Below are 21273 nucleotides of genomic sequence, written 5' to 3' on the forward strand. Positions count from 1 at the left end.
AGATTGTACTCCGACGACCTTTTGGACATATATATATATATATATATATATTTGCGTTTTGGTAAAGTATCAAGTTTCATGTGAGGGACAAGTCAGTAGAGCCGCACATTTTGAAAAGAAGACACATGGGCTCCATTAGCATCATGCCGCGCTGGGAGAAACAAATCGTACAATGTTTCAAAAATGAAGTTGGGTGAGACACACACAACAAAAGAAAAGTCGAGCGGCCGCCATTATTAAAGTCCAAGAGGAGCATGTTGCATTGCAAAAAGTCATTACATTGCGGATGAGCGTGTCGTGCCTACAACAACAGGTTGGGGAAAGTCTTTTAGGGAAATAGTGCTCCGGATTGTAAATACAACATACAGTGCAGCAACACATGTAAGGGGGCAGTCCCAATGGGAGGTTACAACATGAGAAAAGGTGGCTCTATGGGAGTACTAATCCTATTATTTATAAATTTTATATAATGTAAGCTAGACAAAAAGGTATCAGAGCGCTTTACATGAAAAGAAATGGCATATTGCAGCTTTACATAGGATGCATAAAATGAGAAATAAAATAACGTACTTCTGCGTAGGATGCTATACACTTAGATTAACGAGCAAGGATGAATTGAGATAAAGAGAATAAGGCAAAAAAAGGTGTGTTTACAGTGAGCGGACTAATTAGAACAGCATAAATTATAGAAGTGAATGACATACTTTATCACTGAAACAATCAAATAACTAACTATTCCAAACCGTCGCGTAATGGAGAGAATGAGCTATTGGAGCCTAGTTCAGTTGGCGTGTGTGGTAAGGTATTTGTTCAGGTTCCCTTTGAAGCAGGAGAAGGAGCGGTGGCATTGGTGGTCTTTAGGGAGTGTGTTCCATATACTGAGTGAATTCTATTGACCAATGAAAAGCCACCATTTACAAATGACAGTAACATGAGACAATTAAAAAAATGGGCAGAAAGTGGGAGGAGCTACACTCCCATATCCTGAATACAGCATGTCTCAAAGGGATAGCACAAGCGCTACCCAGGCGAGACGTAATACGGCCCTTGAATAGGAATGAAAGCCCTTGGTAGCCTAATGTTATCTAAATCTGGAGGCTAGTCAAATGTAGAAAGCATGTTAAAACTCACTTCTCAGCCGGGATGAGATAAAAACTGTAGATCAATGTTTTGTCCACGGGGCAAGGTAACCTAATTCGGAAAATGAATTAAATTAGGATCGCTATACAAGATATAGTGCCAAAGTTCATAATGCCATCTTTGATGCAATTTTTCCTAGCTTTGCAGTGCAGGACAGTAGAAAAACAAATTTGCCGGGAGTTGCGCTGAGTGTGGCACTTCTTTACGATCCCAAAGGGATTCTATAAGGACAGTATCCACTTGTCCTTGCTAAAATTTACATTTTGTTACAATCAGTCAGGGAACAAAGGGCCAGATGTAGGTGGTCCTTTACCGGTCGGTAAACCCGAAATTCGGTAAATTTCAGGTTTACCGACCAGTATTGAGCCATTTGACATGTAGGGGAGATACCGAATCGGTATTTACCGATTCAGTATTTACCGAATCGGTAAATGATATGTAGGAAGCACTTTGAAGAGTGCTTCAGTGCTTTAAGGATTCGTTATTTACCTCCAACTATTAGTTGGTGGTAAATAACGAATACCACTGTAAATGCAAATCTGTGCATTTACACCAGTGCCATGTGGCAGCCATACATGCCCTTAGGCCATGTATGTGTGCCACATGTGCACACCAGCACTATTCAGGGGTGCAACAGGGTGTCAATGTGACACCCTGCCACCCTTGAATGTTTCCCTATTTTACCAAATCGGTATTTACCGATTCGGTAATTGACATTCATTCCTATGGGACTCCAGGCCCATAGGAATGAATGGCAATTATCGAATCTGTAAATATCGATTCAGTAAATACCGAATCTTATCGATTCGGTAATTTTTACCGAATATTTACCTACATAGCATTTACCGATTCTAAAATACCAAATCGGTAAAATTCGGTATTTTAGAATTGGTAAATACTATTTACCTACATCTGGCCCTTAGAGTCTAATAACTTAAAGTATAAGTAAAAGATTCATATATTCATTAGAAGTTTCAAAACTCCATGTTAGATTTCTGAAGAACGAAAAAAATAATTGTGGCTTCTCTCTGCGCTTCTGGTTAACGAAACACGGCAGAGAAGACCTACAACATAAGCGGGATGCAGCTGGCAGCCCCAGCGTGTACATGCACGTTTTTACAGTGTTTAAAGATGGCCAATCAGTTGGGTGGCGGTTTAGCTGCTGCTTGCTGTATGGTACAAGTGGGATGATACGAAGTATGCATCTCAGACTACCCAAGGTTACAGTCCTGTTTTTCAATCACAAACTTACTTCAAATGTTTAGTTTGATTTAAGTTATTCCTGTAACTGTTAAAAACAAAGAGATAGATCTTGAGAACACAATTCGTCACAAGGGGAGGCTGAAAAACAAATCTCCTACTTTTATAGATTCCATCTTGTTTGTTACACAACGTGGATGTCACTGTCTGTGATGGTGAGACTGGGACTGTTCTTATCAAGGAAATGCCACTGAGTGCGAGCTGTCCAGACCTTTAATAGAGAGTTCTCAACCACAATATTTTGGCAAGAGGTCAAGCCAGGAATAAATGGGTGAGGTTTGTGACTGCCCAACTCTGTGAACTAAACACCTTGTTGCGGGGTTCACAAGGATTTTGTAAAGCACTCTGTACTTTAACAGAGCCCGTTTCCAAACACTCAAAGGAGATAGTGATGCCTAAGAATATATTTCATACCAATCAAGTTACAGCCTGTGCAAACTTGGCTCACCAAATGCAGCAATAGCAGGCAGAAAAGGCTTATTTTAAGATCCATTACTGTCTAATCTATATTTCTTCTAAACATTAGGGGATTCAACAAAATGTATCCGGTTTTATAAAACAAAAAAAACATAAAAGTCATACATATGATGTTTTTTTCTGGACAAGGAGATGGGATTGGCTATTAGACGATTATCTCGCTCACCTTCCCACCCTTCCCTAGTGGTTTCTTCTGTTGCTCCATGTTAGACCTGTCAGCCCTAGGCTGGTCTTTCCCTATTTTCTTTCGCCCTTGCCTCATTTTTTCCACCTTCTTTTTGTTGGCCCTTAGGTCTTCTGGCACCTTTTCATGGCTAATCCATGTTAGGGTGCAGGTGGTCTCTACTACAAACATGGCTGCCACTGGCCCCTGCTACTGCAGCGTGGTCTTTTAGTGTAGCACCCTAGTTGCCAGGAGCTGGCTGGATCCCCATACATTGTTGCAATGTCAGCCTGTCATCCCCTGTCCATAGGTAGAGTGGGGAAGTTCCTGGAACCTTCCAGAAGAAAGGCAGAACCTATTTTTGCCGCCTTAGAGAGTGGTCACCTGACCTGGGCATATATAAGCCAGGGAGGGAACTTTTTTTGGTCAGTTGGGGCATCACTGACCTGGGGGACCCACGCAGGAGATTTAGGCGGGAGGGCCTAGTCAGGGACTTATGCCACTGGGAGTGACAGGATTAAGATGCTGCCTCTTAAGTTCAGTGAGGTATCCTAAACTAGCCCCCTGATCTGGCCCAGTGGTAGGGGACCCCAGGGGCCCTCTTCAGTGACCTGAGGAAACTTATCCAGCTTCCAACTCAAACCCCCCCCTCTCTTCAAGAAACCACCTCATTTACCCAGTAATTTTTTTTCTGCTGCTCTGCATTTGCCCTGGATTGTCTCTCCTTCAGGTCTTTGTCAAAGCGCCGGGACACTCCATGGAGTAGCCGTGCGCTATAAAAGAGCCAAAATAACATAACATAAGGGCGCAGAACCATCCAAGCGCCGAAACGACTACTTGCCCTTCATCCAGAGACTGCTGGGGGATCAACCAGGTACTGGTGCCGTCTCCCCTCTGTGCCCCCCAGCTTGGTCCTGACTGAACTGCCTGAATAGCTTTAACCTGCTGACCTGTAAAGTGCTCTAAATTCCTAGTGTCACAGACTGCTATCCTGCCCTGGACTGCCTGCCAAGCTCTCTTGCCCTAAGCCCTGCCGAGCTGATGGGAGTGCCCCACATCGAGTGTCATCAAGCGCTTCCCTGAGCTGAGTGAACTGTCACCCAAAACGCTTGGCTGCTGTGCCCCCCCCCCCCCCCTGTGAAGCGCCGTACTGTCCGGACCTGCTATGGTACCTCGACCTGCGGTGCGCGAGCTAGCGCTGTACTTGGGCCCCGGAACGCTACGAGGCGCTAACATTCCCCCACTCACCGCCGCAGCCCCCTGTGACGCGCTGGGTCTTAAGCGCTGTGGTCCCCCTCGGCGGCCCTCGGTGCCAGGCCCAACCCGACTGAGAGGAGGTCCAGCAGCAGTCCCCAGAGCTTGAGGAAGGCCGCCGCGTATTCTAGTCAGGCCTCGCTAGGCCTGAAGCCACCGCCATCTCCACCACGTGACGGGGGCGCCCGGCCTCGTCACTGGCTGCGCCCCCGCCTCTCCTGAGCTGCTATTGGTCCTGCAGCCCAGCCCTGTCACTGGCCGTGCCGTGATTGGCGGTTGACTTCCCCGCCTCCCGAGGACGCGACTGGATTGGTCCCAGGCCCTCGCAAGGGCCAAGAAGGAAGCCGGAACTGCTCTGGGGCCGAGGAGGAAGACCCGGGAAGAGCGCGAGTATAGCGCGGGTCTCCCCCGACGGCCTACCACACGCTGGGTCTGCTCCTTCACGGGCGCCGGAGCCCCGCACCTGTCCCCATCACCGCGCTGGGCCGAGTGAGGCCCCCGGGAGGGCCGGAGGCCCCCCCCCCATCTCCAGAACCATCGCAAGGGCCCCGGAGGGCCGAAGATAAAAGGTAACTCCCAGGGAAAGAAGGGCGGAAGGCCGGAGAAGGCCCCGGGTTCGTCCCTCCCCCGGGAAAACTGTGACTGGGCCCCGTTGGCCCCCAATGAGCCTCTAGTGACTGCGAGGCCCTGCTGAACATCGAGGTTGCATGACCTACTTGACTGTTCATGCTGGGTGACAGGCTCACACCTAATTAACTGTTATACCTGGAGCCATAGTTACCCCTGGCTAACTGAGTAGACCCTGTTTGATAAGGAAATGGTTAAGGGCCTTGAGGACAGGCGTGTACTTCATTGACTGTTTAGGCCTGGTGAAAGGCTTACACCTAATTAATTGTTTATGCCTGATGACCTGTTGGTTTATCCAGAAGTGGTTTAGCCCTGCACAAGGGAGTTGTCAGCCTCAATGCGATGAATTACCTTTAATGAACTGCTTATTCTTATAGGAGGGAGTGCTCATTCTTACTGCCTGAAATGCTGGTCCATGATTAATGAAGTACCCACTTTATACAATGAAAAGGTTATTGCGACAGGCTATGTTATTTCCTGAATTGCTACCTTTGCTCCTATGATGAAAATACTTTAGTGAAATATTCTAGGAAGTGTTGATGAATTGATTACCCTGATCTTAATTCTATATAAAGCAATTGATTTTCATCAAAAGTACTGGTGTGGTCTCCATTATTGCGCCGACGTATTGTCTCTACCTACCTGCTCAAGCCTAGCTACCCACCGAAGAACTGGCGGTCCCAGTTCTTACACTCCATATGCCGGTTCCCATTCTCAGCTTCAGTCCCCTCAAGTAGGCTTGGTGGACATACCTCAAGATATGCCTCAAGACCAGGCTGGGGGTATCGACCCCCTTACACCAGTTGTCACACGGGTCGGTGCCCAGTCTCCAATTTTTAGGTCAGCCCCTGACATGACCCCTGGCAATGGGTTGGGCCGAGGAGGAGCTAAAGGAAGCGCCCTTTGGTTAGGGGCCCTTGTAAGCGCAGAAAGAACATATGGCAGTCCACCCAGTAGTGCCTAACCTGGATGCTATTTCGTTAGACATGCTCAAAACAGCCTTGCTGTCAGCACTTGGAACTAAATTGGACCCCATCCTACTACAACTTTCTGCACTGGAAAGCAACCTGTCTGCACTGATCGCCTCCTTGCAAGGGGACCATGCCCTTCTCTCCACAAGTATCTCTCCTACAAGGTCTACGATCTCGCCTACCATTTCCAGGCCCAGTGGTAGTGGCTCGGGGGCAGGAGACAGAGCAGTGTCTATCATGAAGCAGTCTAGTCACATGGTAGTAGATACAACGCCACCTATTATGCCCAGGACTGACCCTAAAGACCGTCCAGCCAACTGGATGGGGCGGGGGTCGCCCTGAACTCAGTATCTTTTCAGTCTCTGCAATCTCAGGGTTTCAAAGTGGGTGGATTGTGCAGTTCCGATGATAGGTGCGAAGGGCTGGAAGCCATGCCCCCGGGACTTGAATAACTGTTCTCCTAGTTTGGGCTCTCTTCATCTCCTACCTGAGTCTACTCCGCTTGTTGTTGTGTTAGCTAGAGTAACATGCCTCAACCCCATGAGCAAGGAAGACTTTTACCAGTTGAACAATAAGGTGGTGCATTGGCTCAATTCCAACATTGCCCCTGGGCTTAGGGTGGAAAACCAAATTCTCATGGTACACCGGACACAGTGGGTTGGTAGCGCCAAGAAATCCTGGCTGGGGGACTGCATTATCATCAATTTTAACAATCCAGTCATGGTAAGCTGAATCTTAAGCACGGTTGCCCAGTCTAACTACAGGTGTTGGAACTCAGCAATCTCGACACTCCCACCAGGATACTTCTACAGACCCAAATATTACCAACTGCGGTCCCAGAACGAGTGGCTCCAAGAGGTGGGCCATAGGGGTTGTGCAGAGGGGATGATAGTGGTAAGCACAGCAAATAGGTTTACTCCTCTGAGCTCATTGGAAGATTGCGATTGATGATGTGTGGGTCTCTTGGACCCTGTGGTACTCACATCCCAGGGAAATGTATCGCCCCCAGAACAGGCATCGAGTGTGAATGGAGGGTGTAAATTTCTTTCTTGGAATATCGCGGGGCTGGAGAGCGAGACTGAGAACACCGAATGGTTGGCCCTTGTAAGGAGTTTTGATGTGATATGCCTCCAGGAAAATTGGGCTGTAGACAATAATTATCACCTGGATGGCTATAAAACCCTCTTTATTCCAGCTACCCCATCCAAGTCAGGGAGAGCCAATGGGGGGCTTATCACCTTTGTTTCTCTAGCTGTGCTTGTCATCTCTGCTACATCACTAAACGTCTCTCCCAATTTACATGTGATGTTGTTGTCCAGTGGAAAGAGCAAGCTACTTCTGGTAAACTTTTACAACGCGGGAGTTACACACCCGGATGAGGGCAATATAACTCTGCTGGGGTCTGTACTTCAGGATAGCATCTTGAAAGGTCAGAGTTATCACTACATTTTTCTAACGGAATTTTAACACTCATGTGTGGGGATATCAGGCAAGGAGGAGTGGAAGCTATGGACTGTGCACGACATGCAGGCTTACACATGGAACATACTCCCCAGGGTATTGAGCCTAACTCCATCTTGCTTGAATTTGATTCAACATCTGTAATGAAAAAGCTGCCTCCGGGGAAGACAGACATTACTCCCACCTTTATTGGGAGAGGGTGTGAGACCTTTATTGATTTCACCTTTGTATCTCCCCCCTTATTCTCTGGTTACCGAATTTCTGTGCAGGCGAGTGAAGGTAGTGACCACAACCCCATTTGTGTCTTAACAGGCTAGACCCGAACACTCGGACAAGGTGGGCGGCTGCTGGTGTCCCCCTTAAAGCGCTGGAAGTGGGAAGGAGCGTAAAGTGGGGGTGTATTGTCCCAGAGCTATTCCACGAGTCCCTTTTAACTCAGTGTCGGAGCAAGTTTGCAACCGGTCTCAATGATGAGGCAAGTGCTCCGGACATCATGGGTGTATTTTGATCCATGTCTACTGTCATAAGGAAGTTACTACAGCCTCGGGTGGGGGCTGTAAGTACCAGGTCTACGATGGTTCGGCATGCTCCCAGGCTTCCAGGAACCTGAGACAGGACTTGGGTGTTAAGCCCTGAGACCGGGTGGCGCTCAAAGGTCACGAAGAGCATATAAAGCTGCTCTGCAACTCATGAGTTTGTCCTGAAGATGGAGGCCTGGATCGATTTAGTGGAGGCGAGTACACTGCGTAATAGCTCAAAGTTCAGGGGCATTATTAACAGCCCATTTCTATATGGAAATAATGCTGATTTACTGGAAGCCCATATCACTGAGGAAAATTGAGTACATCATTTCAAGGGTATCTTCCAATCAGATATCCCGCCAACTGAGGGGCAGGAAAGGGTGGAAGGCAAGTCGGAAGGATTAGTTACTTACCTGTAATCCTAGTTCTCATCCAGGGGTATACTCATCAAAGTCATAATCTATGGATAATCCCCGCCCCTGTGCGGGATCCCAGAGCATATAGAAAATACATATAAATATATATGTATATATATGTGAAAACATATATTTGCAGCCTAAAAACATTTCTTAACTGGCAAAAGTGCTGCAAAATTACATAATTAGCATACATACAGTAGTACTCTTCCAAACCCTAAGGAAGAAAGAGAGCAGAAAACATTTGTATACAACAATGCTTTATTGCCATAGGAAAACCCTGTAATTGCTGGCATTTGCCAGTAGGCTGCAGTAGAGTATAAAGCAAACAAAGAAAACTGACACCTTGCCTTTAAGGCATTAGAGTAGGGGTACCGTGCCTTTAAGACCTGAAGGCAACCCCCTGCTCCCATGGTGCACCACAGGTGACAGTGGGGTCAGTTCTTTTTTCCGGCTCCTTCTGTGAGGATCCTGGAGCTTGAGCTCTTCAGTTTTCAACTGAAATTGCCTGGCCTCACAGCTGTTATCAATGCTGCAGTCCAGGTTGGCCACCCAGATTCTTGTGCTTTATCGATTATAGTCCCGGTATTTAAAAAGGGAGATCGGTACAGTACCTATTGTTATAGGCTCATTTCTCTTCTGGACTCTGTGGTGAAGTTGCTGGGCCGCATGGTACTTGACACACTTGTATCTTGGGTTGATGAAAACAACTTTTTATCCGATATCCAATAAGGCTTTCGCCCAGGTCGTTCCACTGTGGAACAGTGTTTTAAACCTGCACATGGTTCTGAACAAATACACTGTGGCTCATTCCAGCCCCATAAACCTAGCCTTCATGGACCTGTCCTCAGCATTCCACTGTGTCAATAGGTCCAAGCTGTGGCAGTTGATGTCCTCCATTGGCATAGACAGTAACATAATTTTATTTCTGAGGGATCGTCACCGTGATTCAACCGTGGTTGCCCGCTATTCAAAGGACCTGAAAGTGTCCAGTCAGCTTGACATCAAGAGAGGGGTGTGTCAAGGGTGCATTTTAGCATCCTTTCTTTTTAATCTATATATTAATTCCTTAGCCAAGGCCCTTTTGGTCACACATGCTGATTGTCCCCAGGTAGGCAAGCGTAGCCTGCCAGTCCTCCTATACACAGATGACGCAGTCCTTTGGCGAGGACAGCTAGGTGCCTACAAATTTTTCTGAATTCTTTTGCCCTTTTTATGAAGGACGTAGACCTTTCGTTTAATCATTCCAAGTCGTTCATTATGCAGGTGGGACCTCGTAAAGCTAAGCAGTTCACTTTTAAATTCGGACTTTCGTCAATACCGAAGACCAATGTTTTCTCCTATTTGGGAGTTGTGTTTGACGATTCCTTGAGTTGGTGCCCTTTGCTTACTTGGAAGAAAGGGGATGTAGTGAAAGGTTTTACAGCTGTTTTTAACTTTGCCAGCAGAGTGGGAGGGAAGCCAATAGGGTCTCTTTTGAAGACACATGAAGACAAATATATCTCAAAGGTTAGTTAAGGGAGTGAGATATGGGGCCACATTGGGGTAGGGGCAGTGCAAAGTGCTGAAAACTCTTTCCTGTGATGGGCCCTTTCTGTCCCACAAAGCACCCCGGTTACTGTTGTGCACGAAGAGTTGGGGATGCCTTTCCTCTCAGTTGTACTGGATTTCCGTCCCCTGGCTTTGTGGCTTAATATTTGGGCTAATTAAGAAAATACACTTAGCAAAGATGTCCTACAGGAATGCCTTTCACTTGACCATGTCTCAAGCATCCGATGGCTCCAGTATAGAAGAGTTGGCCTCTCCAGGGTAGGTAGGAACTATTTGCTAAACCTGAGCGCATATGCAAGAGGGACCTTTCTCTGGTCAAAGAGTGTTTTTTAAAGAATGAGCTGCTGTGATAGAGAGGGACATGAGTGGTGTAAGCCTAGTGTGCGTAGGTTCATTGTGTAAAAACTGTACCAACCACCGAACCTTATCTTCTAGGGCTTAAAAGCATTCATGATAGTTTTCTATTGATCCGGTTTCGGCTCAACATCTTCTATTACCTCATGGCAAACCCTCGCGGCTTGCACAGAGGCCAGTGCCTCGTGCCCTGTGGCTGCAACGGTGACTCTCCTCAGGAAATGATTCACTTTTTTAATGTTTTGTAGTTTTTATGCTGTCCCTAGAAAGTTATTTATTATTCCAATTCTCAAAAAAGCGGGTTTTAGGCGGGTGAGACCAGCTCTTATCTTTTACAACTGCTCTCTAATGACACTGCTTTGCATACGCTTAACTTTTTATGGGTCGCTGTTAGACTCAGGTCAAGCTGCGATTAACTTCTGTACTGTAATTCATGAATTTTTATCTTGTGTTCTGATTAACGTGGACATAATATAATTGTCAATCTGTAACTTGGAAGATGTTTTATCATTTTATGTATGACTTTTATGATTTTCTTATTATGAAACCGAATAAATACAATAATCACTAGGGGATTCATTTAGAGGGTAGCATGGTATCCCTCACAATAACTCCAGGAGTCACAGTTCACACAATGTACATGTTTTGTTCCCCCTACTTCCAACCTTACATGTATCCCCAATCACCTGCCCAAACCTCTCCCTGCTGATGCCAATGTGGTCCTCCGTCATCCCGCAGACCATATTTTTGGCCCCTTTGAAAGTGCCCATACAATAAAAATGCTGCAGTTGTAAATACATATCAACTACCATTTGTTGTGATTGAAAGATTTTATTGAATAATAAAACCTAATAAACATAAGCTGATTATTAAAGCAAAACAAAGCATCAGTTGCCATACACATAAGAGACAAAAGTAGTACATAAAAATCAACATACTGTAACACAGCAACGTTATGTAGAGCACAATTCCTAATTTCGGGCAATCTTTAAAGTTCAACGATAGAAACGTTCATAAAGAACAGGAAAGGAAAGAAAGAAGGTGGGATACAGTGATTTCATTAATGTAATGCTTCCTACATATAGAAAAACAAATACTATTATTTTCCTTAAGCAATAAAGTCCGCACATTAAAATACTAAGAGAAAAATATTGAACAAAGAACATTTCATGTGTAATTAGAATTCAATTTGAATATTGTAACCTCCTCAGCATTATTTGACTCATGATTACAACCTGAATGCTTTCTGGAAAGGAACCGCCTCATGGGGTTCAAAATCACATATTTTCCAACAACAGGATTCAAATGTTAAACTTGAATTTCAATTCAATTTATTGATTTAGGCCTTTTTGAAGATCAACAATTTTAAATATAAACAAAATCCACACGCTTTTGCAAAATTGTCACCTAAACTTTAATTCAATCCACTTTCTGATTAAACACTTCTCATTCCAGCAAGCATCACAGGACCACTTGTTGTTATCTTCCGAATTAGTAATAATGTTTCGGATGATTTTGAGGGAGGAGATTATCCCGGTCTGGCTAGAACTGTTTAATGGGATCTTAGAAGGTACATCTCGCCTGCCTGACTATTGGAGTGATGCAGTTATTGCCCTGATTTTAAAGCCAGGGAAGAACCCAACTAAATGTCTGGCTAGCATTTCCAGTGATGCCTTAAGGATGGGTTCAAAGGGCCCTTTCATCAGTTCTGTTAGGACTAAATTTAGGTTCCATGCCGGCGGCGGCATCCTTTTAGGTGGTGCGATCCTTTTCGCCCCCTCTAGAATCTCTTTACTGCTTGTGAGGTAAAGAAACTCCTTCCTGTCTCTCCTCTAGTGTAGGCCACTATCGCTGCTAGGTGTACCCTCAGCGAGGATGAACTCAGCTTTGCTTTCAGCAGGTGTGTGAGATACCTTAGCACCGTTGATTCCTTTGTTATCTTTCTGTGCAGTTTTTCCTTATTGCACCATAGTGTGAACCTCCTCCATTTTGCCATATAGCACTTTCGTGTTGTAGGTCTTCTCGCCTCTCATATCACCCGCAGGGTGCTCTCTGGTAGTCTTAGATGTGCAAATTCTAAGTTTTCAGGAGCCATGCAGCTAGTCTGAGGCTCTCTGGCTCTGGGTGCAGTTCTTCTCCGTTCTGCATGAAGAGTAAGTCTTTTCTTTTCCCGAACTTGTGGGGTGGCCCCTGTGTCATTTTCATTATTTTTGAGTACCACGTCTGCCTTGCCCACTGTGGTGCCACCAGGATCAGTGTCATGTTGCTGGTTCTACACTTGTTGAGTACCCTGGGTATCAGTGGTATCGGGGGGAAAAGCGACAGCAAATCTTTTTGACCAGCTTATCCATAGGGCATTTCCCTGGGATTGTTCCCCTGGTTGCCTGGATGCGAAGTGTTGGCATTTTGCATTCCGGTGTGTTGCAAATAGGTCTATCGTCGGTGATCCCTACCTTCTGAATAGCCTTAGCGTTTCCTGTGCATTGAGCTCCCACTCATGGGATGCTGATGTCTGTCTGCTGAGCCAGTCTGCTTCCACATTGTCCTTCCGTGGTAGGTTTATGGCTAGCCGGTCTATCTTGAGTGGGATGGCCCATCTCCATATCTCATGTGCTAAGTTTGATAGTGGTGCTGATTGTGTCCTCCCTGCTTGTTGATGTAGAACATCGTTGGTGTGTTGTCAGTTTTTATCAACACTCTCTGGTTGTACAGTTTTTTTTCTGGAAGGCCTTCAGGACAAGGGACACGGTCTTCAGTTCCAGGTAGTTGATGTGTTTGACCGCATCTGCTGGAGTCCACAGACCCCTCATCCTTAGCTTGTTCATGTGTGCCCCCCATCCCTTCTGGGATGCGTCTATGGTGATGGTCACTGTTGGGGTTGGTGGTGTTAAAGGCTTCCCTCTTGTTATGTTCTCCTTGTTCCACCATGATATCTCCTCCTGCACTGCGTGCGTTACAACAACTAGATCTTTCCAACTTCCTGTAGCTTGTGATCATTGTTCTTGCAGTCATTCCTGGAACGGTCTCATGTGGAGCCGTACATCTCGGACTAGGTGTATGCAGGACGCCATCATCCCCATGATCTTGCTCGCTGTCCTCACTGTCAGAGCTCGCCCCTTCTGGTAGTGGTGTGTCTCCTTCAGCAGAGCCAGTGTTCTCTTGTCACTGGGGAACACTTTGCTCTGTATGGTGTCAATCTGTGCACTCAGGAAGATCTTCACTTGCTCTGGTTCCATTGAGGATTTCCCCCAGTGAATGGAGAAACCTAGGTTTGTCAGTGTTTCTGTCAGTGTTTCTGTCAACCGATGTGCGTGTTCCTTGCACGTCCTGTGTTGCCTTAAATAGCCAGTCGTCGAGGTAAGGGTATACGTGAATCCCTTCCCTCCGTAGGTGCGCTGCCAATACTGCAAAGCATTTGGTGAACACCCTTGGCGCAGATTTTAGTCCAAAAGCTAGGGCTGTGAAGTGGTAGTGTTCTTTGTTGATGGTAAATCTTAGTAGATGCTTGTGCCGCCTGTTCATGGGAATGTGCAGGTAGGCATCTTTGAGGTCTATGGTGGACATAAAGTCTCCGTCCCTTATCTGAGGGTTGACCTCTTGTAGGGACGTCATTTTTAATTTTTGTGCCTTCATGTACTTGTTTAGGAACCTTAGATCCAGGATGGGTCTTAGCGTTTGGTCCACTTTTGGTACTAAGAAATAGGTTGAGTACACTTCCTTGTTCCTTTCTCAGTATGGGACTAGTTCGATGGCCTCCTTCTGGAGGAGTTCTTTCGCTTCCTCTAGGTGTAGCGCTAGCTCTCTCCCTGAATACGCCTTTCTTTTTGGTTTTCTGTTTGACTGTCTCTTTTCCAGTTCTATGCAGTATCCGAACTGTATGATGTTGAGTATCCATTTGTCTGTGGTTATCTTCTTCCACTCCTGGAGGAAGTGACTTAGCCTGCCTCCTACTGGTGTTACATGATCTTTGATGTTTTGTCCGTGTAACCCTCTATTTGTCTTGTTTTGCCCCACCCTTGGAGGTGCTGTGTGGGTGGTCACGTCTTGCGTGACAGAGTCACTTTGAGGTGGGTTGTTGGTCCCCTCTTCTAGTTTGTCCGCGTCCATTCGCCCTCCCGCGAAAGGACTGGCCCCTAGGCTGGTACTGCCAGGTTTGCCTTTGCTGTCCCCGTTGTGCTTGGCTGTCTCCCTGGTGGGACTGCTGGAATGTCTGGTGTGACGTTCCTTGCTGGTTTCCCTCTCTTCCGTTCGGTCTCCGTATCAGGGTACCCCTTCTCATCCCCCTGAATTGTAAGGCCCCCATGGACCTTGCAGTTTTGTTTTTTTTCTTCAGCTGGGTGAGCTTTTAATCCACCGGCGCCCCACACAGTGTCTCTCCATTGAAAGGGGTGCTCAGAATGCTGTGCTGTGCCTTTGGTTTGAAGCCTGAGATCCTGAGCCAGGCCTGCCTTCACTCCGTGATTCCCAACATCATCAGCCTGCTGGACGGGTCAGCCCCATCCAAGGCTGTTTTGAGGCAAGAATTCGCTATATTCTTTCCCTCCTCCACAGGTGTGAGGCTCTTTGTTGGTACTGGTCTGGGAGGTGCTTGAGCAGCTGTCCGATCTCATCCAGAATTTGGTACTGGTGCCTGTTAAGTAGGGCGTTTGAGTTAGCCATGCGTCAGTGCACCGCTGCATTTCTTCAATCAATCAATCAATCAGAGTACTTGTGAAGCACGCTACTTACCTGTGAGGGTCTCAAGGCACTATGCGGAGGAGGGGTGCAGCTACTGCTCGAAGAGCCAGGTCTTGAGGAGTCTTCTGAAGGCGAGTAGGTCTTGGGTCTGCCGTATGTGGGTAGGGAGGGTGTTCCAGGTCTTGGCGGCGAGGTAGGAGAAGGATCTGCTGCCGGAGGTCGTTCGTTGGATGCAGGGGACAGCGACGAGGGCGAGGCTGGCAGGGCGGAGCTGGCGGGTGGGGGTGTGGAAGCTGAGTCTGCTGTTCAGGTAGGCTGGTCCGGCATTGTGGAGTGCCTTGGGTGCATGGGTGAGGAGCTTGAAGGTGATCCTCTTGTCGACGGGGAGCCAGTGTAGGTCTATCCGGTGGGGGGGGATGTGGCTGCGGCGGGGGACGTTGACGATCAGTCGGGCGGAGGCGTTTTGGATGCGTTGTAGTCGACGTAGGTGTTTGGCTGATATTCCTGCATAGAGTGCGTTGCTGTAGTCCAGTCTTGTTCTGACTAGGGACTGTGTCCCCGTTCTTCTTGTTTCGGTAGGGATCCACTTGTAGATTCTGCGGAGCATGCGGAGGGTGCTGTAGCAGGAGGAGGAGACGGCGCTGACCTGCTTAGACATGGAGAGGGAGGAGTCAAGGATGAATCCTAGGTTGCGTGCATGGTCAGTGGGTGTTGGTGCTGTTCTCAGTGTGGTCGCCCACCAGGAGTCATCCCAGGCTGAGGGGGTGGGTCCGAGGATGAGGACCTCCGTCTTGTCCGAGTTCAGCTTCAGACGGCTGCTCTTCATCCAGTCGGCGACGGCCTTCATTCCCTCATGGAGGTTGGTTTTGGCGGTGTGTAGGTCCTTGGTGAGAGAGAGGATGAGCTAGGTGTCGTCGGTATAGGAGATGATGTTGAGGTTGTGTTGGCGGGCCACTTGTGAGGGGGGCCATGTAGACGTTGAACAGCGTTGGGCTGAGAGATGAGCCCCGAGGGACGCCGCAGATGATGTCGGTGGCTTCGGATCAGAAGGGTGGGAGGCGGATGCTCTGGGTTCTGCCGGAGAGGAAGGACGTGGTCCAGTCAAGGGCCTTCTCTTGGATTCCGGTTTCTAGGAGGCGTGTCTTTAGAGTGCGATGGCAGACCGTGTTGAAGGCGGCTGACAGGTCTAGGAGGATAAGGGCTGATGTTTCCCCGTTGTCTAGTTGGTGCCGGATGTCGTCTGTGGCGGCGATGAGGGCTGTCTCGGTGCTGTGGTTTCGTCTGAATCTGGACTGGGACGGGCCCAAGATGTTGTTGTCTTCCAGGTGGCGGGCCAATTGCATGTTGACGATTTTCTCAATGACCTTTGCCGGGAACAGGAGCAGGGAGATGGGCCGGAAGTTCTTGAGGTCCTTGAGGTCCGCCTTGGGCTTCTTGAGGAGGGCGTTGATTTCAGCATGCTTCCAGCTTTCCGGGAATGTCGCTGTTTCAAATGGGATGTTGATGACCTTCCGTAGTTGGGGTGCGATGGCTGCGTCTGCTTTGTTGAATACGTGGTGTGGGCACGGGTCTGACGGAGGTCCTGAGTGGATGGAGTTCATGACCTTGCGTGTCTCGTCGTCATTGACGTTGGACCAGGAGATCAGGCGGTTGGCGCTGGAAGTGTTTACAGGGGAGGTGGAGTCTGGCATAGTTGGGGTGGTCGTGGTGTTGAAGCTGTCGTGGATGTCAGCGATCTTGCTGTGGAAGAAGATGGCTAGTGAGTCGAACAGTTCTTGTGAGGGCAGGATGTTGTTGGCACTGGGGTTGGAGAGTTCCTTTACGATGCTGAAGAGCTCCTTGCTGTCGTATGCGTTGTTATCCAAGTGGTCTTTGAAGGAGGATCTCTTGGCTAATCTGTAGAGGTGGTGATGTCTGCGGGTGGCGTGCTTGTGAGCTGCATGGTTGTCCGGTGTGTGTTCGTGGAGCCATATCTTCCCCAGTTTCCGGCATTTCTTTCTATCTTCCTCCCGGTTAGGTCGATCCTCCTGCTTTCTTTGTCTGGTGGTGGGCCTGATGTTGTCAGCACAGTTGCCCTTTTTCTAGTAGTTGCCGCAATAATGGAGTCTACTGTGACGGATCCTTGGATGTACGGGGTTCTTTGGAGGAGTGCTTGTACTTCTTCTCCGTCCTTGGCGTGACGGACCTGCATGTTACTGGGTCTTTGAAAGCCTCCCTCCTTTGGTCCACGACACTCTGAAGCATGGGGAGGAACTAGCTTCTGGTCTGAGTGGGGAGCAGGGTCTCCAAGAGGAAGTCTGCCTTTGGCTTTTCCTCCTCTAATCTGACTCCAAAACCTGTTGCTGCGTTCCTGATGACCATATTATTGGCTCCAATGTCATCTGGCGGCGAAGGCCTCGAAGGGCATATGTCCACGGCCTCTTGTGGCCTTTCAGTTGCGGGGTCCTGCCATTCCAGGTCCTGTGTCCCCGAGGATGCTGAGCCGAGGGTTGTCCGCTGGTCATCGTCCAGCTCCTCCTCGTAGTATAGGGCCTCCTCCTCTAGGTGTTCCTGGGGCTTGGGAGTTTTCGGAGGCCCTTCGGCGTCAAACTCCTCTTTTTCTTCTATTTTGACGATCGGCGTCTACGGCTTCGACAAAACCGTGAACCTCTTAATTTTTTTGTCAAACTCTTTTTTCCTTTGCAGGTGCTATCCATTTCGGCCTCGAGCCGTCTCTTCCTCCCCTGGAGCTCGGCGGCCTGTTCGGCGTCGACCGTTTCGGGCGATCTTTTCCTCGCCGCCATCAGCGTCGGCGTCGACCCGGTCTTCGGGTCATTCTCTCTCGACGTCGAGCGGTCCTTTTCGGGGACTTGCTTCGATGACCTTGGCATTTCGCCGGTCTTCGCCGCCTGGGAGTCCTTTTCGAAGGATCCGCTGGGCTGTTTGTCCTTGGATGCAGCTGCAGCCGTCGAGATTTTCGGCGCCAGTGCTCCCTTTGAGGACTTAAGACTCTGTTTTTTTAGAGTCTGACTCAGACCTTCAAGGGTCTGTCAGGGGTCATGACTCTCCTACCTCTTTAGAAGTGTTCTTATTGGACTCACCGACCGTGTAGTCATTGGCTTCACCGGTGACGTTATCCTCCTTATTGCTGGAGAGTCCCAGGTCCCGAAGCGACGGCGGTTTGCCCTTGCCTTGCATGTTGTAGTTGGCCCTTCTCTGTCTCTCTCTAACCCGGAGAGTCTTCGGTGAGAAGGCGGAGCAGGCGTTGCAGTCCTTGCTCTCATTGTCGACAGGCAGGCAAGGTTATAAACCAGGTGCTGCTCCTTCTGTGCGTATTTGTGGTAGCAGTTATGGCAGAATTTAAAGGGTGTCTTGTCCATTCCTGTGCTCAGGGGGCCCCCTGTGTCCGCATTCTCCGTTGGACGTCGAAGTTCTCCTTCATCGTCCCGGCTTGGTGGTCTAGTCCCTCGTTGACTTCTCCAAAATTTTCTGTTGAAAATTCGCCTTTTCTGCGTCTTCTTTCCTCCAAAAATTCTGGAGCTCCTAAGAGACGATCCAGACCCAACGGCGGAAAATAGAATCTGAAGATGGCGCCCAAAGGTGGGAGCTTCCGCAGGAAGCAGGCCGACGTCACAGGAAGTAACACCAGAAGGTGGGACGTCAGCGCCCACCTGGGCTACAAAAAAAAAAAAAGAAAGAAAAGACTACGATTCCGGACCCAACCACTAGACCGCGGAATAATGCACAGCATAGTGAATCCAGAAAGATTCACTCTGCAAAAATTGTAGTTACCAGACAGCTCAAGAGCTCTAGAACGAGCCGAATCTACCCTCCAAGACTCTACATAAGAATAAAATGGAGTTAGAATAACCAAGTCCTTTTCCATTCCACCCTACCCCACAGCACTGCCACCAACTCCACCACAATAACCTTGAAAACCATAGCTCCTATCCCCAAAGCACCGTCATCTGTTCCCACAAAACACTGGCCCTTTCTGCTTGTCCTAAAGCTACTCCCCCACACTGCCACCTACCCTCAAGAGAATACATGGCTACACTGTCTGGATAGATGTGTTGCAGCAAAGTTTGTACTATGTTGTGACTTGGACACAGCCAATTGCTTTGGTCAGGCGATTGACATGAGTGTGGAACTTCGGTGCATTGCCTGGATTAGGTCTATATGCTTCTCTAAACATACCCAAGCATCGTTAATGGACAAGCTATTTGATGGCGCTCGCCTTTTAAGCAAGATAGTGGACTAGGCCCCAGACAGATTCCTTGGGTCTGTCTGCCTCCGCCACGCAATTTCATCACAAATCTCATCCCCTTTTGGCTACAGTAGGGTTTTTCAACTCTGCTTGCGACAGACCCTGCTACAAACCCAACAGGTCTCCCAGTTCTTTCATGGCCATGGCACACAAAGGCAACATCCAAGACATCATGCCACTGAGTGACCTGCTGCTACAACTGGTGCAGCTGCAAAACCTCTTGGTGTCCTTCCAGACACTGACTCACCCTATTGTAGGCAGTATCCAACATTTTCTCCAGTCAATTAGATTATGCCAGTGGCAGACCCCTTTCCCTATTCCACTCAGACTTAACAGTGGTAACGGATGTATCACTTCTGGGTTGGGAAGGTCATATGGGAGACAGAGATTAGGGAACCCTCGTCACCGACAGAGCCCCAACTCCACATCAAGCTGTTGGAGTAGGGAGAATTTCACTTGGCGATGCAGGTCTTCTGTCCCACCATCACAGGAGGGCTGGTGCAGCTTCTCACAGACAAGACTGTCAATGACGATGGTCTCATCAGGAAATGTCACACAAACGTGTTTGACAGCGAGCCGAGGATTCACTGGCTGCAGTTGTTTGGTCCGACGAACGGGCGCTGGAACTGCTTAGTTGAATTTGACTTCCTCCCAGGTACGCTGCCCGAAGATACAGAAGAATCCTTACTCTGTTGTATTGAATATAGTTGAGAAGCATATGGGAGAGACGGCGATCTACCATCCTGATGAGACCATGGTAATTAACTGGAACGGTCGAAACATTGACTATACAGGGATTATGTCTTCTGAGAATCGCCTTTGCTTAACTTGTATTGTACAATGGGAATTTACAGCCCTGCTTTTGTGTACAAAATGAGGATCGGACTGTTTTATCATCATATCACTTTCATCTTGAGCACTGCGCAGTCATCACTCAACAATTTATATATACACTTGCTGCTGAGAATACAATTAGAATTTTGGGAAATGAAAAGGCCTCATCTGAATTCTAATCATGATAAAAAAGGTGTATTAATATCTGCCCAGGGCCTGCATATGTGATACAGACCTGTGAGATAATGAACTCATAGACCTCTATAGTTGTTCACAGTGCTCTGGGAAGTGCTTTTACGCGTCTACGCTTGTCACTTCTGGAGCACAATGACGTCAACACTGAGCTGCATGATACCTCCTGCGTGCAGCAGGACTGCTTTAAAGTTTGAGGATTCAGTCTGGCGTGTGGGAAATATTCATAAGGTGAGGAATCTGCAGGTAAAGGAGTATCCACCAGAAAGAGCGTTACCGACGGCAAGTAACTGGTTTGTTATGTTTTCCTGCTGTTGTATTTGATCTAATTCCGGGTGGTGAACTCCGCTCGCAGAGATTTCCATACTCCGCGGAGCTTGCGGAGTTCCTAAATAATCCGTACCGTGAAGCGTAGCAAGGTTTTTTTCCACACCCGCGCTCTTCAACGTCATGTACTGGAGTAAGGAAAATCCACCTCCTGATGAGATTTTTCCTTGCTCGCGATTGCCAAGGTCTAGTTGGTGAGCAAAAGCATCTTCCTGGCGAGATTCGTCGTCGGATTTCTCAATGCAAGTGGTCGCCGCAGGTCACAACCACTCGCGTTGAGAAACTTTCCTTCGCATTGACAAAGCTGCCGCTCAAGTAGAAGCTCTTGCGCTACACATGGTGCCATTCACGATAAAATTTTACAGGGCGGGACAAACAATCGGAGAATAAAATCACCACGAACGGCATGACCCTAACGCACTCCGCTGCTCGTAGAACTCTGCATAGTGCGGCGCAGTTTTTTGACACTTCGCAGAGTTCTTCATTGAGGACCACCACCTAGGCTTAATCTTATCATGAAAATCTAGATTTCAGTCATATGTTAAGAAACAAGGGTGAGTAGAAACCTTTTGGGTGGAGAAAATTTAAGACATTTATATTGTGAATTTTTTGGTAATTAGTTGATTTTTGCAAGTACTAACACTTCTCTTTGTAAAATAAATACCTTGAGATTTTTTAAACTTTCAGATACTCAAATTGTGGATTTTGTTGCAATTAAAACATTTTCGAGGCCTGAAATATCTTTGGAGGTTGCATGCTGGCAGCCTAAGTTATCCTGCAAGAGTTGCTTGATTACACCACA

Source organism: Lissotriton vulgaris, chromosome 1_1, assembly GCF_964263255.1.
Source record: "Lissotriton vulgaris chromosome 1_1, aLisVul1.2, whole genome shotgun sequence".
Taxonomy (NCBI): domain Eukaryota; kingdom Metazoa; phylum Chordata; class Amphibia; order Caudata; family Salamandridae; genus Lissotriton; species Lissotriton vulgaris.